Source organism: Dromaius novaehollandiae, chromosome 1 (genome assembly GCF_036370855.1).
Source record: "Dromaius novaehollandiae isolate bDroNov1 chromosome 1, bDroNov1.hap1, whole genome shotgun sequence".
Classification (NCBI taxonomy): Eukaryota; Metazoa; Chordata; class Aves; order Casuariiformes; family Dromaiidae; genus Dromaius; species Dromaius novaehollandiae.
The window spans coordinates 109,738,679-109,749,651 of NC_088098.1; the positions used below are offsets into that span (position 1 = coordinate 109,738,679).

General features: G+C 38.1%; 1 protein-coding gene across 1 annotated transcript in view; it reads right to left on the minus strand.

Moving 5' to 3' along the window:
• Nucleotides 1-10,681, minus strand: part of NRIP1 (nuclear receptor interacting protein 1) — a 101,819-nt gene extending 91,138 nt beyond the window's left edge. Inside the window, exon 1 of the mRNA XM_064523453.1 lies at nt 10,663-10,681. The gene's annotated coding sequence lies outside the window, so the exon portion shown is untranslated. The remainder of the gene's footprint in view (nt 1-10,662) is intronic.
• Between the last annotated feature and the right edge of the window lie 292 nt (nt 10,682-10,973).

A 10,973-nucleotide genomic window follows, 5' to 3' on the forward strand; every position in this document is an offset into this window, starting at 1 on the left:
CCCCTAGACTCAAGCCTGGTACAGTACATCCGACATCTCCCCCTTGCAAGTCTTTCATGAAAACTTCTCTGTCATTCAAGACCATACTATTCCCTCCTCTGTTTATTTCTAAGTGTCTCTCAGCTCCATTCCTCCAGCTTGGAAAAACGTCAAGAACTTTTATCTTCAGAGTCAGTTGCCAGTTCTGTTTAGTGAACAAGCCAGCAGGGACCTCTGGTGCCATCAATGCAGTTCAGTCAGCACCCCTCTCTTTAGGGATGGAGTATATCATTATCCTGATGGCTGAACACAGAAAGATGCATTTTTAGAACAGTTCTCAGGGAGCAGTTACTGGAAATCTCCTCCCTTGAGACAGTCTATTGGCAACAAGTTTTGCTGCTATGACATGAGGTATTGCATCAAGGCCCAATCCTGTCACTAATAAAGTTAGTGGGAAACATGCCATTCTTATCAAGTGAAGTCAACAGGATTATTATGGCAAGTAAGAGCTAAAGAATATACCTCGTATCTGCAAATGCAAATGTAAAGTCATGTCACAAGTGGGAATGCCACTTCATTTCTGTTTTCAAAATTTGGCTTTGTTTTAAATCAGAATTAACCCCTTTAACAAATTTAAAATTCACAGTGAAGAAAAAGGAAGTTTGAATCATTTCAACTGCTATTTTCATAATACAACATTTCCATTTTTGGTTTTGGGGGTGTTTATTTAGGTTTGCTTCTTAAAAAAAAAGCCAGGAATAGGCTGTTTCAATGTTGACAATTTTTTGCTCTAAAATAAAACACAGTTTTTAGTTTCCTCTGAAACAAAACATAGGCATTGTAGAGAGTCTAGCTTTTAACAAAACTATTTTCTGATGGAGAGCAGTTTTCTAGAAGCTCTTCCTTAACCAGCTCTGTTAGCCCTTTTAATTGCCAATAGAAATGTTACACAGCTGTGCTAGAAAATACTGTCTAACCTGCTCTGCTTGAATAGAGAATTTTTGTTGATTTCAGATGTCAGATGCACAGGTTTTTGAATGCAGTAACACAGAACAGCTAGTCCCACTACTGGCAAGTGAAACTTTCCTATACAGAAATAACACCATGCTGGGATTTTTCTTTTTTTTATGTTGGTTCATTTTTTCCTAGGATATTATCATACTTGGCAATACTGGGTTTAATTCCACTTAAAATGACAGAACTGAATTGTCATCATTTTTAATGGGTTGAATCTATGCAGTTCATCAGAGGTGCTGTTAAGTCTAATCAGAAATTAGACTGTAAAATTAATAGGCCTATATTCTATACAGTGTTATTTTATAAATTTGGAACTGCAGCAGGTTTTGCATTTATATACAGTGCAATTAAGTGGTGCTATAATCTTCAGTTTAAACAAATAACCAGTATAATAACTGGTATGCTGTACTAAAACATTTAGTGGGTATATTTTACTTTAAGTTGGCGGGGGGGAGGTATTGTACCAAATCCATCAAATTTCATCCCTGTGCTTTAATTTTAGCATACATGCTGTGGCTGAAAGCCATGGGATAACTTCCCCTGGTTTATTTTTATGTACCAAACATACCTTTGTTTTGATCCTCTCCGCACCCACTAGTCATTGTCGGCCAGTGCATATCTATGTGCACGCACCCACAGAGTTTGGGCCCTGTATGTCAGCCAAAGTTTCCCATGCCCGGAAAGCAATGTAGGAAAATCCCAAGCGGGACTCTTCAGGATTTTCCTCCTACTTAAAAGAGAAGCGAGGGCCGTGCTTGTTGCCCCCCCCCCCCCCCAACAGAAGCAGGCAATCTGGCTAAACATATGTAACATTATGTAACGCTGCAAGAGCTACTGCTGTTGACAGTGAACGATGAAAAGGCCGTAACAAGCAGATAGCTAACCTTACTTCCCTATACTGAAAAGATTCACTTCTGATGGTAATTTGCTCCATTTTAACTCTGAGTACCTCCTACATAATCATTATACAGTGTTACTATAAAACCTCAGGGTTCATCTGCAGAAACATTTCTTATGCTGAAGCTCTCTGTGGAGACATACTTATAAAAATTTGTATGAGAGGAAGATTAAATAGATAAGAGCATAAAAACAGATTCTAGAATAAATGCAGTTTTGTTGTTCAGCCCATCAACTGGGAGGTAGGAGCTTAAATTCCTGATTCTCCTACTGACTTCTGTAATACTGGAGAAGTTGTTTAGTCTCTTGCACCAAATCTCTTGCAACCTCAGTTGCCCAGATTTGAAATTTGGGTAACACTTTTTTCAATAAATTCTGTATTTTATATAAACACACTGTAATATAACAAGAATATCCTCACTAGAAATACTGTCATTGTGTCTAGCTGATAGAATCTGAATTTCAACTTAGGCTTCTAACAAAAAAATTAATGACATACGCACACTTTTCCTTTTGGTTGTGATTTGTATTCTATTTTCTTATAGATCCTGCTATTCATTCCATCTCTATCTCCATCCCAAGAGAAGAAGAACAGTGTTTGCCAATAGCAAAAGAGCAAAATCAGTAGGAAAGTCTCCCTCCTCCGCCCTTTTTTTTCCTAAAACAACTTTATAGAGAATACAAGACAGTGAAAAAGAATTTTAAAAACTGCTCAGTGGTATCTCTTCACATTAATAAAGCCATTCACTGAAGTAATCTTGCTGTATACCATTAGTGCATGTCAATGCAAAACAAGGTGAAAACCTCTGAAAAAGTACTTAAAGGAATAAATCTGCACGAGGAATACACTTTGTCTCTATCATAATTGCACATTTAAGAGGCCTCTGCTTTACTGGCGGCAGTTCAGAGTGGCCGTGCCTAGATTAATGCTGTCATCTTGTAGCTACTATTATAGAAATCATAGTTGTACAATTTTCAAAGTGAGCAATTTTATGAAGTTAATTATATAATATTGTTTATAAATTTAAACCACACAATGTATTATTCAGACATGCATAAGGGAGTCTTTGTGTTGAATGATGCTTTAAGAAAAAAATCTTATTTTGGAGCTGAAATGATTGATTTATGAGGTAAAATTAAAAGTGCTAAATATGTATTACTTGGCTACTCACCAGCTAAGTGGATGGGGGTGGTATGAGAAATGCCTATATATAACTAACTGCAGTGTATGAATATAAAAGAATCAGAGAAATTATTTAAAGAGAAGCAAGGGGATTAACTTAGAAGTAAATGGCGAAGATTTAAGAAAGGCAACTGGCTATCAAGGGAAACTAGGCAAGAATTAGATCTTCCTGCCTATAACCATCTTCTCTGACTAATGGAAGTTTTATTTTTTGAAAATTTAAATTGGTTGCACAGAACACTATCAAATTCAAAGACAACAACTCCAGTAACTTTTCTCATTAATATCTTACTTTCTAAGTAGGTAGTGCGACTTTAACTAAACGCTACCCAATATGAAAAAGGGCAACTACCTGCTTCTAATGAAGAAAGGACCTCTGCAGCACTAAAGGATCTGACTTCTTGGTACATACACTTTCCATTTTTGATTCATTTGAAAAAAAAACTGATGCTGTTACATGTGGTGAATATCACACTGATTCATAGGCAGTTCCATTAAAGAGTAAGGCTTTACACCAAGTAAAAATCCATCCTTAGTTTAAATAAAAGCTAGACCCTAGTGTTCTGCCCTAGCTTTGATGCTAACAGATCTTTAATTGAGCAACAATTGAAGTTGCTTATTTTATCTCACCAAATCTCTTAACTAATAAGTTTAAGAAAATTATATGAAATTATGTTTATGTACGTAATGGATTTTGAAGAAACACACCAAAGCAATGCACTGAACTTTCTTTTTCAGGCATCCTTTTCAATTATATTAAACAAAGGAGAGTTTCACTGAGTCACTCTCAGCTGAATTCCACAGACATCCCAGTAACTCTTACTCAAGCTAGCTTTCTTCAGGAGAAAAACAAAAAATGAATGTGTTCATGGAAATTACTCCAATAAAGGACAGTTCCTGTTCTCAAAGAACAGAAGGAGATCATCAGATATCTTACTTTGAACTTAGACATCTAGCGCCATCAAAAAAGTAACAAACCAAAACCACTGCATCAACATTGAGTTTTTCATCCTTGAATTGCTGATGAACAAAATTAAATAAAATCCACACAGATCTCGTATTTTTGTTAAGTGTGTGAATATAAATATCTGTATTACACATTCTTTGTGTATAAACAATATGTATCACATACACTATTTATAAAAGCAATCTTATTTTTACTCAGATCCACATTAGTGCCTATTCCATACCATCTTCTAGCTGATTAAGTAGTAACTGTAAGTTCATTTTAGGACTCAGCTTTGCATTTGTGATCCATTAATTCGCTTGTCAAAGCAACTTGGCCCTTCACCCACCTAAACGTTGACAATACAGTATAGACTTCATTTCTTCCTCTTTCGTCTTGACATTTTCCTTCATACTTTGATTGCCAACTTTATATCTTATTTTCTTATCCACTGAGTTTCAGCCACAAACTATAACTAACATTACTTCCTGCATTTGAGTGTATGATTACACTCTTATGTCATGTGTGACGAAATGACATTATGAACTTCCAGAAGTATATAAATAATGCTTATGGCATCTCAGATACAAACTGAAATAAAAGTTCATAACAATCTGACAATATCATCTTTACTTGCACACATTATCAGACCTGTAGCCAGCAATATGAAATTCGCATACATGCTCACAGTTCTGTTCATGCGCTCCACTGGCTGAAATATGATTATATTCTCCCAAAAGACAAACAAGCCATCAGGCACAACTTGGTAACCAAAAGAAAGGAAAAGTCGCAGATAGCAATCTAGCAAAACACTTACAGAAATCCAGGTTACAAACTAATAGCTGACAGTTTTCATAAAAAATACTGGCCTAAAATAATGCATCTGCTGTTTTAGATTTCATTTTTTATCTAACAAATTAGAGTACAGTCTATTATGGATGACCTGGTGGCCTTCTAGGATTACAGACTAGAGTACAGGCTATTCAGCCCAAAGGTTAGGACCAGTGTCCAGAACTGGGAAAGGAGCCAAATGTTCATGGCCAAAAATCAGGAACCAGAAAGTCAAACCAAGGGTCAGCAGCCAGAGATGGGTATACACATCTACCCAGCAATCACGAGCTGAAATCAGAAACCTTCAAGAGGAATTACAATCACAGGGCACAATGCAGACATGGTTCTCAAAATGTCCAGTATGAAAGTCCAGTGTGAAAGGAGGTCCTTGGCCTTTGAGAGCTGCTTATGAGTCATTTGCTCACGTGCTCTAGCTAAACCCTTAAAAACAGGTCCAAACTGCAGAGAACCTGACTTACTACCAGAGAAGAAGGTCTTATCCCAAATTAGCAATACAGAGGATGCTGTGAAAAATCAGACACTCAGTATAGCTGTGTGAATGGCATAGGCAGTATGTTTTTGTCTCAGTCATGCTGCAGACAGGCCAGACATCTACCAGCTCAATGCTGGCATATACATAGTTTGTGTTAACTAACAGACACAGCTAACAGAGATAGTTCCCCCCTAGGTTCTCATGAACAGCACAGCCAGTTGTAGTAGACATATTCTCGCAGTCTTTAGGTAAAGAGGATGAGTTCCATCTAAAAATCTCTTCTAAGCCTTACTTCTGCATCACAGTTGTGACTTGTCTTACAACAGATTGAGGGTTAAATGAGTTTCTCTTTGACCCTTGTGATTTTGAGAGGAGATATTGAGGACCTGAGAGTGAGGGAGAAAAGCTTAAAAGGCTCTTGGAATGAGAAAGATTAATATTCACATACCTTATACATATCTGCAAGAATATTCAAATGGACAGTAAAACAAGTCATGTGCCAATAGAAGACATTATCTTGTTGCATCAAAATACTTGCAGCCACAGAAAAAATTTCCAGGAAGAACATGGCAAATGAACTATCTTTCTATCCTTCCAAAGTGATTGGGCACTGAGAGTTGGAAACTCTTTTCTCAGTATTATAACTGTTATAGAGATTAATAGAAGGCTACTATTTCTACTACTGCTGATCCAGCAACTGCAGAAGTATTACATCCACCTACCACTTCTAAATTTGTTACTAACTTGCACCTTCAGAATCTGCAAAAAGCAAGACTGAATTAAAACAAACAGATCAACCTTGCGCTAGTAGGAAAAGTTTAGGCTTTTGATAAGCCTTTGACCTTCCTCTGTCTTTTTCATTGTATCACTTCAGAGAATGGTGCCAAATTGTCAGATTGGACTTCCACCTGTAATTCTGTATGCACAAAGCGGCAGTGGATGAATGTTGCACGCAACAGGATCCAGCATGAAAAATGTAGATTAAAGAAAAAGGGCAAATCCTGGCCCCTTGGATTTCCCCAGTGGAAAGTTTGCTTTACCTTGGACTCATATCTTCATCATGCTAAGCCTTTATTCTACCAGACTACTAGCACACAAGAGAGCAGCTCTCCATCCTTGCACAGTTTGTACAAGGACTAGGAAAAGCCAAGGTCTTGCATGCTCAGGGACACAGTAGCTTTGACTCCTTAAGAACACACTTGTCTCAAGGAAAGCAGCTCATTCTTTGTGGGACAAAAATGGATCAGGAATAGAAAAGTTTGAAAGAAGATGAGTGTCTGGCTTCTTGGACTGCATCAGGTTTGGGAGAAAGAGTAAATACTTTATCCATTGCTGGACAGTGCCTGCATAGTGTTTTCCAGGTTCAGGTGACTGAAGTATGGAAATGAACTTGCTACAGACAAAAAAGTAAATCTAAGGCAAGCAAAGAAGGGATTAGCTGAGACTGGAGCCATAGAGGTTCGTGTGCAGAAGTATAGGCTACCGCTTAGCAGCCTGAAGGATAGCTTGTTTGAGGTCTGGTGTGGAGACCATCATGAGAGTTACTGCCTGCATGCACAGGTGGGGCTGGGGGATGGGGAGCCCCTTGCTGCCAGGAGCAACCAGCAGGTCAGCAGAGTGAGACAGGGACTGTGCTGAACCCTTTTGTCTAACAACAAAGGCCCAAGTTCAAATTCCTTCCTGCTCTGGCTCCAAAATTCAAGAACTTCTGACTGAGACAACTTGAGAAGGACTAGCCACAGCCACGCTATGGCCTTGCTCCTCAGGACAGGTGCCTCACACCCCACTAAACAACAGTCCTTTCTCATCTGGGCTCACTGTATGCATGCGTGCAGGTATGGGGTTATTATGGATGTAGGACATACACATTTGGTTTGTGCATGGGTGTGGGCCAAGAGTTATTGTGTGCAGTACATTAGCATGAGTCTGTGCAAGTGATATACATACATGCAGTTTGGTAAATGTGCAAAGGAACGACAAGGGGCAGATACTGCATATACTACCTGGGGCTGCAGTTCTTGTTGAAAGTAGCATCTATATGAGAAGAAAGGGTGGAATGGGATATACGAGCTTCTCCCTACCCACACATACAACCCAGTATATGCTTATGCTCAAGCAAGTTTTGGAATTGCTGCTTCAGAAGTGCTGCATATCCCTCAGCTAGAGTGTTCTTCACTACAGTAGTGCAGCTCCTTGCCAGAACAGTGCTCATTAAGCTATTCTCAATAGTTAAATCTAGCTTAGGTACCGATATAGCTCAGTTACATAAAAAAATAAATATGCAAATATTGCACAGATGGTCAGAACACCAACATTTTTCTTAGCAAAAATCTTGTTGAGGATTCTTTGTGACCTCATTCTATTTTTATTTCTATATGAAAGCAAAATATTATCTGCCTTCCTCATTCTTTCATAGCATATTCTACCTCTTATTGACAAATCACTTACGACACTAATTTATTAGCATAAAAATATTACTACACTCAAGACAGTTGTCTTTGATCTACTACATCAGGGTTTTTCATTTGCCAAGGTCCTATCATCTTTGCTCGATCATTAAAAGTCTCATGGCTTTTTACTCTACCCCCTCTCCAAGGAAGGAGTTTTGCCCTGTTGCCTTGGCTAAAATCCTGAATTTCAGAATTATTTTGCAGTCTGAAGGAGGATTCACTGTACTGATGGTTAAGAAATACAGGATGGGTTTTCAAAACCACCTTCTTTACATTACTCTTGCTACTAAAGTCAACAGCAAAGTAGGTAGAAAAGGAGGTATATAAACAGAGAACTGTACAATGTAAGGAAAATTAGAGAAAAGAACCTCAAACTGCAACACTTTTTATCCTTTTAAATGAAAATTACCTTCATTATGTGGCAAGAAGTGAAATGAAATACACATATCCTTTTTGCATACATGTAGTACTTCAGGGGTTAATTTATGCCTAGCTTTGTGAAAACATTAATATCCACTTTATATAAACGGGACCCACTGACTGTACCTAGAAACACCTGCTGAATTCCACAGCAGACAGAGACATGGTGAAACATCGGAAAGCAAGCTTTTTTTTGGGGGGGGGGGTGGGGGGGGGGTCAGCATCATTTTATTACAAGGGAGATGGCAGCTTAATTTGGTAAGTTACTGTTTCAGTATTTCTCTCTCCACAGCCCTCCCTCTCCCTTGCTGCATCAGTCATGCACAACTAGTGACCATCTACTGATACTAGTCAAAGTAAGCAAGCCCTGCATCACTGTAATACTCCAGATTACAAGAATCCATTCACATATTAAATATAGAACTGAGGCCAAGGCCATATCTCTCTCCAAGAGATATTAAAACACAGTATATGACCAGCTACATCACTCTTATTCTGAAACAAAAGTTTTAATAGAAACTTTGCACACAAATATATCAAAAAATCAGCACATCTCATTGTCACATAGTCCATGCATTAGAGAGCTTATTCCGTCCTAGGACTGCTGGGATATTTGGCAAGACAGACAGTCAGCCTCTCTGTCTCCATGGTGGCGTCTGCATTGCTGCAGATTTGTCATGTAATTCATTGGGTTGAATTTAGCACATAAATTTTCAGTTATGACTAAGAAGTTAGAAAATTCTCCACAGACAAAAACTACATAGCCATACTGATACTTGAGCACTAAGCACTTTGGGGAACAAAAACAGGAACAAAGGATCAATCCCAGAGTGCAAAAGCGATGGAAAGAAGGAAAGAATAAGCTAAAAGAAACAGTGGCTAGAAAGACATTCTGTTTTAACTCTAAAAGATCCATCTATTTCAGTTCGCTTCCCATGAAAAATATCATTTAGTATTTTAAATGACTCCTCGGTTGGACGGCATTTTATTGAGTTTTTTTGAAAATTTTAAGCTCCCAGTAAACTGAAAGCTTCTACCAAAATCCGAGCTCTGAAATTAAACCCAGTATCTCCACAATAAACTACAGAGCTCCATCTTTAAATATGTCACATCAATAATTATGGCAAACCAGAACCCAGATCCTGACAACAAACAAGTTTATATAGAAATGTCCCTTTAACACAGAAGTGATACCAAACAGTTTTTGTATGAAATTTCATGTCATTCAGAGATACCAAAAGGAACAATGTCTTTTCATGAAAAAGGTTTGAATCTTTGGCCAATATTATGCCATAATTAACACATTATAGGCAAATTTGACTATTTTATGTAGATTTAAAAAAACCCCAGACATTCCAATCATTATTTCACATAGAGTAGGCTATGTTATAGGGCTTAAGCAGAAAAGATTGAGGTTCTTACCAGTGAAGTATTTAATCCGGATGGAATGAAAAATGCCACTGTCTGAACAACTCTTCTGAAGTTTGGCAAAGTTCTTACAAAGCAAGCATATGTATACACTTTAATTCACTCTTCTCCTGTTATTTGTAGTTATGTGTCCCCCCCACTCAACATGAAGATACAATGTTAGTTGTAGAAATGATAGTTCATTTCTATCAACTTATAAAGTAGTGAGCTATCCAGAGATCTCTTCTGCTCTTAACGTTTAACCAGTAGAGAGTTTTTTTGGTTTGAAATATGATTTTTAAAACCAAGTAATTATATCACTAAAACTGTTAGTGCAGGAGCAGTTTTACTGCATAAATATGACATCAAGTAATAGACGTCATTTCACTTTACAGAGCATCATAAATATCTGTACAAGCACCTTCTCACTGATATAACACCATCTGCATTAGGAAAGGGCAAGAGGTGGTGGAGAGTTTGCCTTGGTAACCACACCAGCAGAATAAAGCAGTAAAACTTTAGCTGGCAGACAAGCCCTCTTGCTCTACCACTGCAGTGTGGAGTGGACAAGACTGAATGCACAACTCACTGAAAAGAAGATTTCTAAAGCAGAGAGAAAAAACAAAAACAAAACCCATCAACAAACAAAAACTCCACCCCAAGAGCAGCTGTGCCAATCCTATTTTGCGCTAATCTTGTTTGTTTGCTTTCAGTATTCCTGCCAAAGGAAATTTCTTTGTAATTTCTCTAAGACATTTGAATTTGAATGAAGAAGGAAGCTAACTTGAAGGAGAGCTTTTCTGCTGGCCTCTTTCCTTGAAAGGGTGAGAAAGCAGAAGCAGGGAAATGTGTAAGCTAAGAAAACAATTCATAGGCATGGATTCTCGGGGGAAAGATACTCATTTCAAGATAAAATTCTGTAAGTCATACCTTCATGTACATACCCTTTGCTGAGATTTTTCTTCAAAGAAGGGCAGGTGGCAATACTACTCCTCTCCAGTCTCAAGTCCCTTGGATAGTATCTCCAACTTCTACTTACCTTTTAGGTCTCTCTCAACACTAGGACTCCAGTAGAGCTGCAGCCAACTGGTACCAGCACAGTCCTGCTCCCGGTCTGGTTCTTGCTTCAGTTAGAGACCAAGTGGGCTGGTGCCTGAACTATCTGCTGAGAAAGTAAACAGGTGATTTTAAACAAAAGCTGATTAAACAGAGACAAAAAGATAAAACATGTTAAAATTAGAATTGTACTGCAAATGATTTTCCTTGTTTATTATTATTTTGCAACTCAAGCCTTTCCTTCAAGTCACTTCGCATGGGCACAGAAGAGTGTTGTGAAAATGGAGCAGGGGC